This window comes from Pongo pygmaeus, chromosome 10 (assembly GCF_028885625.2).
Source record: "Pongo pygmaeus isolate AG05252 chromosome 10, NHGRI_mPonPyg2-v2.0_pri, whole genome shotgun sequence".
Lineage (NCBI taxonomy): Eukaryota > Metazoa > Chordata > Mammalia > Primates > Hominidae > Pongo > Pongo pygmaeus.
In genome coordinates, this window is record NC_072383.2 from 86696478 (window position 1) to 86704271 (window position 7794).

At 36.9% G+C, this 7794-nt stretch overlaps 1 pseudogene; it reads left to right on the forward strand.

The window, feature by feature from the left end:
- The first annotated feature begins 4712 nt into the window (after positions 1-4712).
- Positions 4713-4814, forward strand: LOC129011120 (U2 spliceosomal RNA; annotated as a pseudogene).
- Positions 4815-7794: the final 2980 nt, after the last annotated feature.

Genomic DNA, 7794 nt, shown 5'->3' on the forward strand with positions numbered 1-7794 from the left:
TAAACATCTGGCAAAATAGCGTTCTTAAAAAGCACTGTTTTACAGAATACTTTGGCATCCTCCTGTTGCCGACCTTGGATCTGAGTCACTTGAAGAAAAGTCTGTTCTCTAGCTTTCTAGTAATTTTCTTTCAAATTGTCTCTTGGAATTGGTTTTTCTAAGCCCAGCATTCTTGCTCTTCTGATAAAAAATTCCCTCCCTCTTTTCTTTTACAAGATGTTCCTTCTCTCCCTAGTAGTGACCCAAATTGAAGGTATGGCATGAAACCTAACCTTGACCAACCAGAATCCTTTTCCAGGAACTGCTAGGGATGCAGAGGAGAGAGCAATCACCATTTGCCTTTGCAATCCTCTATGTACCGGGGGCTATTTTGTAAAAAGAGCCTGTGAATGGGGCCAACACCAATGGAGGCTGACCTAAAAAATGCCTGATAACATTTTTTATACTAAACTCCTGGATAAATTTGGAAGAGAACAATATTAATACAAAGTACAACCCAACTCATAAAACTCTCAAGTTGTAAAAGTCTTTTCTGACTCTCTGAAAGGAAGTTTTGAGTAGAGTGGGAAGAAGGGATGAGTAGGGCATTGTTGGAGATAAAGTTAATTTGGGTCACAGATATAAAGAATGAGAACACATCTTGGTGTCTGGATGGTTGCTGAAGATGGAGGGAACTTGGAAAACTGAAACCCAGCATATGTTGATTTATCTTCACATTTTCATTTCGGAGTTTCTGGCTCTTTCTGACACTTATGATGTCTGTGGCATCTACTCTTTTTATTACATTGTTACAAGTCTTCCCTAACCCTTTGAAGTCAGAACGCTTTGCTTTCGCTACCACTTCATGCTGACATCTATGACTAAGCTCCCTGGCTGCTTGGGGATTTTTTTTTAACCAGATGTCATAAATTACAGAAACCGAGGTTGCCAAAGATTAAACTGTTTATCAAACAAATAATGAAACGCATTATTTGTGTTAGGAAATAAAATATATCTTAAATGTCTATGAAAGAATTATTGAAAATGACATATAAACAATCATCCCTGTTTTTCTTAATGTTTGAATGCGTTCCCTTAGGAGATGTTTTCTTTAACAACAGAGTCATATGGTTTAATGTCATTGAACAATTTTTTTTTTTTTTTTTTTTTGAGACAGCGTCTCGCTCTGTCACCCAGGCTGCAGTGCAGTGGCGCTATCTCAGCTCACGGCAAGCTCTGCCTCCCGGGTTCATGCCATTCTCTTGCCTCAGCCTCCCGAGTAGCTGGGACTACAGAAGCCTGCCACCATGCCCGGCTAATTTTTTTGTATTTTTAGTAGAGAAGTGTTAGACAGGATGGTCTTGATCCACCCACCTTGGCCTCCCAGGACCTCTTGATCCACCCACCTTGGCCTCCCAGAGTGCTGGGATTACAGGCGTGAGCCACCGCACCCGGCCGTCATTGAACAATTTACTTCATACCATGAACAGATAAATTTCTGACAGAATCTCAGCATCAACTGGAAATTCAGATCAGTAATTTTTTTTCCAGGTTGCATAAACTTAAGTTAGGCTAGAAACATTTTTGCTCAGGTGCTCTCAGTGTTCAGTACTGGGCTGGTCACCTATTATGCTTTAATTTTCTGTATGAATCCCTCATAAACTGTCATCTTTGTCCTAGACATAGTCAGAAAACTAACATTTGTGCCACCAAGTAGAGTTCTATTTGAATCAACTAGGACTTTTAAAAGTTTCAGCCACTATTCTGCCCGGAGAATATCAGCTGTTATGTCTTCCCATCCTAGAACCCCTGCAAACATTCCCTAGAGCCCACTTTGACTGTGGTAACCACAGGAGACCGGCAAGACTGGGGAGCCGAGGTATCCCCAAAGATCTAGCTCTTAGTATGAGCTACCCACAGGGCAAGGGGCAATGCAGCCTGCCAAAGTGCCCCTTAGGACAAAGGAAACCTGATTGTGTGTTCTCCCCATCTGATAGCCCTCTCATGCTTGTGAGCAGAAGGTAGTTGTGCCCATCCCAGTGAAGATGAGGGCATAGTGCTGATCTCTGAAAGGGAGGAATGTTGTTCTACTTTAGTAGACAGGCAGCACCAGTGGCCAGGAACAGACGTGAAGGTGGGGGGTCTTCTCTTGCCCCCCTATCCACTGCTGTGGATGCAGCCACAGGTTTTCCTACTGGGTATTGGAGTGGGTATACCTGGAGATAGTTTCTCCAGGACTATCTGGGGTTACTACACCCCTACTGAAAGTGTGCCCACGAGCCCAGGCTTGCACAAAGGGCAGGATTCATCATCCTCTTCCTATGTGGGGTAATGGCATCCCTACAGCCGAATGCTGGCCAGCCACAGAGTTGTTTGGGGCTGAGGGAAGAGGTTCCACTCCAGGCCAATTCAGGGTAGCCACAGGATGTGCATTTTCTGCAGAATTCAGTTCCATTTAGCCTGGAGATAAAGGGCAGGGTCTATCTGAACTGAAGGCTGCAAGCTCTGGGACAGCGGTGTGATAGGGAATTGGATGGGGAACTGATATAGCCCCCTCCTTGCCACCTCTGAGGATACCTCAGAGCATTGCACCATGTGCTCTCTCAACCACCCCAGTCAGGGTAGGTGCTTCCACTGATCATTGGGGTATCTGGGAATGAGCCAGCTCTTACTTGTAAGTGCCACCTACAGGACTGAAAGCTGAACTGCACAACCAAATAAAAAAAAAAACCCCACTTACAGAAAGGCATAGTGCTAGGGAATGAGATAAGCTTCCTGAGATCTCATCTCTCAGCCCCACAGAACATAGTGAGCCAGTTCATATACCCAATGCATTGTTACAACAATCAGCACTTGAGAAAGCCACCACACATAGAAAAGCTATCTATAACCAAGGAATTTATACCAGACCCTTGGCCCCCTGAAAGCATCCAGAATTGAAACCAAATGATCATATACAACATACATTATAGTCACACCTCAAGGGGGAAAAATAAATAAAAATTCCCATCCAAACAAAAGCAAATTCAAAAATAAGAAGAGCAAGCTTCTCCAGATGAGAAATAATCATCATACAAACTCCTGCAGTACAAACAAACAAACAAACAAACAAAAAACAACATTTCAACATACCCAAAGGATCACATTAGATGTCTAGCAATGGATCCTAATCAAAAATGAATTTGGATCCTAATCAAAATAAAAACTCTGAAATAAGAGAAAAAGTTCAAAATATGGATTATAGGAAAGCTCAGTGAGGTCCAAGAAAAAGTTGAAAATCAACACAAAAAATCAGGAAAACAATTCAGGATATGAATGAAAAATTTACTAAAGACATGGATAGTTTAAAAAAAAACAGAACTTTGGGAAATAAAAAAATTATTGATGATATTACAAAAAATAACTAAACTGAGCGGAAGAGTTTCAGAACTTGAAGACTGGTCATTCAAATTAGCCCAGTCAGATGAAAATAAAGATAAAGAAATGTTTAATAATGAACAAAGCCTTCAAGAAATATGGAATTATGTAAAACAACCAAAACTGTGAGTAAAAGGCATTTCTGAGGGAGAAGAAGAAAAAGTAAAAACTTTGGAAAACATATTTGACAGAATAATTCAAGAAAACTCTCCTGGCCTAGCTAGAGAATTAGACATTAAGATACAAAAAGCTCAAAGAACACTTGGAAGATTCTCTGCAAGAAGAATCTCATGAAGGCATATAGCCATCAGACTATCCAAAGTCAAGGTGAAAGAAAAAAGAATCCTAAAAGCAGCTAGAGGGGAGCTTCTAATAATCTATAAAGGAAATCTCATTAGACTAACAGTGGACTTCTCAGCAGAAGCTTTATAAGGCAGAAGAGATTGAGGGCCTATTTTCAGCCTTCTCAAAGAAAAAAATGCCAGTCAAGAATTTATATAGTGCCAAACTAAGCTTCATAAATGAAGGAGAAATAAAGTCTTTCTCAGACAAGCAAATGCTAAGGAAATTCATCACCACTAGACCAGCCCTACAAGAAATGCTCAAAAGAGTTCTAAACATGGAAATGAAAGGACAATACTTGCCATAATAAAAGCACATGTAAGTACAAAGTTTACAGATCCTATAAAGGAATTACACAATTGAGATTACAAAGCCAACTAGGTAACAACATCATGACAGGAAGAAAATCTTACATATTAATATGAATCTTAAACATAAATGACTTAAATTTTCCACTTAAAGATATAGGTAGGTCAATTGTATTTAAAAAAACAAGATACAACTGCTTGCTGTCCACAAGAAACCCGCAAAATAAGTGAAGGCTCATAAACTCAAAATGAAGGGGTGGACAAAGATATACCATGTAAACAGAAAACAAACAGAAAAAAGCAGGAGTAGCTATAGTTATAACAGTTAAAACAGACTTTAAATAATCAATAGAGAAATAAGACAAAGAAAATTGTTACATAATGATAAAGGGTTCAATTCAACAAGAAGATATAATTATTCTAAATATGTATGAGCCAACCACCAGAGCACTCAGATTTATAAAACAAACACTACTAGACCTGAGAAAAGAGATGGAGAGAAATAAAATAGTAGTAGGGCACTACAACACCTCAGTGGTAGCACTAGACAGATGACTGAGGCAGAAAATCAACAAACTCTGGACTTCAATGGAACTCTAGATCAAATGGACCTAATAGACAGTTACAGAACATTGCACCCAACAACCACAGAATATACATTTTTCTATCACTTCCCAGCCTTTTGGCTAAGATCAAGCGTAGTATTTGTTCTTATCAGAATATACATTTTTCTTATCCATGTGTGAAATATTCTCCAAAATAATCTATATGCTTAGTCATAATACAAGCCTCAATAAATTCAAAAATAAAAATTATTTGAAGTATCTTGGATGACATCAGAATAAAATTAAAACTATACAAATACATGGAAATTAAGCAACTTACTCCTGAATAAGCTTTGGGTAAATGATGAGATTTAGGTAGAAATAAAAAAAAATTGATATGAGTGAAAATAGAGACACAATATACCAAAACCTATAGGATACAGCAAAAGCAGTGCTATGAGAAAAGTTTATAGCATTGAATGCCTACATCAAAAAAGATTAAAAGGATGTCAAATTTACAACCTAATGTCATACCTCAAGGAACTAGAGAAACAAGAACAAACAAAACCTAAAGCTAGCAGAAGGAATGAGAAAACAAGGATACAATGAATCATTAAATGAAAAAATTAGTTCTTTGAAAATTTAAACAAAGAACATGTAAAGAAAAGGAATCAGTAATCTTAAAAAATCTTCCAACAACAAAAAGTCCAGAAGCAGAGAGATTCACGTCAAACCTTACCAGACAAACAAAGATGAGCTGGTACCAATCTTACTAAGACTATTCTAAAAACAAAACAAAAAAAAATTGAGGAGAAAGTATTGCTCCTTAACTCATCTACAAAACCACTATCACCCTGGTACCAAAATCAGGAAAGGACACAACAAAAATGGAAAACTACAGGCCAATATCCCTGATGAGCATAGGTGCAAAAGTCCTTAACAAAATACTAGCAAACTGAATCCAACATCACATAAATAAGGTAACATATCATGATCAAGTGAATATTATTATAGGGATGCAAAGGTGCTTCAATATACAAAAATCAATAAATGTGTAAGAAAATCAATAAATGTGTAAATTCATGTAAACAGAATTAAAAACAGAAAACATGATCTTCTTAGTAGAGGCAGAAAAATCATTCAATAAAATGCTTTCTTTATGATAAAAACCTGCAACCAACTAGGCATCAACAGAACATACCTCAAAGTAATCAGAGCCATCTATGACAAACCTATAGCCAACATCTTACTGAAAGTGGAAAGGTTGCATGCATTCTCCCTAAGAACTGGAACAAGGCAAGGATGTCCACTCTCACCACTCCTATTCAGCATGGTACCAGAAGTTCTTGCCAGAGCAATCAGACAAGTGAAAGAAATAAAAAGCACCCAAATAGGAAAAGGGGAAATCAAATTATCTCTGTTCGCTGATGGCATGATCTTATACTTAAAAACTCAAAAGACTCTAGTATTTGTTAACTGACTCCAGTAAAGTTTCAGGATACAAAATTAACACACAAAAATCAGGGCATTTTTATACTCCAATAATGTTCAAGCTGAGAAACAAATCCAGACTCAATTCCATTTACAACAAAGAGCACACACACAAAATACCTAGGAATACATTTAACCAAGGAGATGAAAGGTCTTTTCAAGGAGAACTACAGAATACTGATGAAATAAGTCATAGATGACACAAACAGAAAAATATCCCATACTTAAGGTTTAGAAAAATTAGTATCATTAAAATGACTATATGGCTCAAAGCAATCTACAAACTCAACACAATTCCTACTAAATCATTAATGTTACTTTTAACAAAATTAGAAAAAAAATTCCTAAAATTCATATGGAACCAAAGTAGAGCCTGAATAGCCAAAGCAATACTAAGCAAAAAGAACAAAGCTGCAGGCATTCTATTACCTGATTTAAATTATACTATAAGACTATAGTAACCAAGGTAGCATGGTACTGGTTTAAAAATAGACACATAGGTCAGTGGAAGAGAATAGAGAACCCCGAAATAAAGCCACAAACAGCTAATTGATCTTCAACAAAGTTGACACAAATATACTATCATTAAAGGACATCCAATTCAATAAATGTTGCTAGAAAAATTGGATAGCCATATGCAGAAGAATGAAGCTGGACCTATATCTCTCACCGTATATAAAAATTATCTCAAGATGGATTGAGACTTAAACATAAGATCTGAAACTACAAAAATCCCAGTAAAAACCTACTGAAGAGAAGAAGAAAGAAGAAAACCTAATGACAACTCTTCTGGACATTGGCATTTATGACTAAGATCTCAAAAGCAAATGCAACCAAAACAAAAATAGGCAAATGGAACTTAATTAAACTAAAATGCTTCTGCACAGTAAAAGAAATAATCAACAGTGAAACAAGCAGCCTATAGAAAGGGAGAAAATATTTGCAAACTACTCATCCAGAGAATGTCTAATATACAGAATCTACAAGGAACTCAAACAACTCAACACGAAAAAAGACAAACCTCATTAAAAATTAAGCAAACAACACAAACAGGCATTTCTCAAAAAAGCATATTCAAGTAGCCAATGAACATATGAAAAAATGCTCAACATTACTAATCATCAGAGAAATGCAAATTAAAATCACATTGAAATATCATCTCACACCAGTCAGGATATTATTAAGAAGTCAACAAATAACAGATGTTGGCAAAGCTATGGAGTAAAGGGAATGCTTCAACACTGCTGGTGGGAATATAAATTAGTACAACCTATATGGAAAACAGTATGGAGATTTCTTAAAGAACTAAAATTAGAACTACCATTAGACCCAGCAATTCTACTACTGAGTATCTACCTAAAGGAAAACGAATAATTATATAAAAAAGACATCTGCATTCTTAATGTTTATGACAGCACTATTCACAATAGCAAAGCATTGGTATCAATCTAAGTATCCATCAATGGATAACTGGATAAAGAAAATGTTAGATACACAATGGAATACTAATCAACCATAAAAAAGGATGAAATCCTTTCTTATGCAGCAACATGGATGGAGTTGGAAGCCATATCCAAGTGACATAACTCAGAAACAGAAAATCAAACACCACATGTGCTCACTTGTTAGTGAGAGCTAAACAATGAGTACACATGAATTGAATATACAGAAGGAAATCATGGGGACTTCAAAAGCAGGGAGGGAAGAAGGTG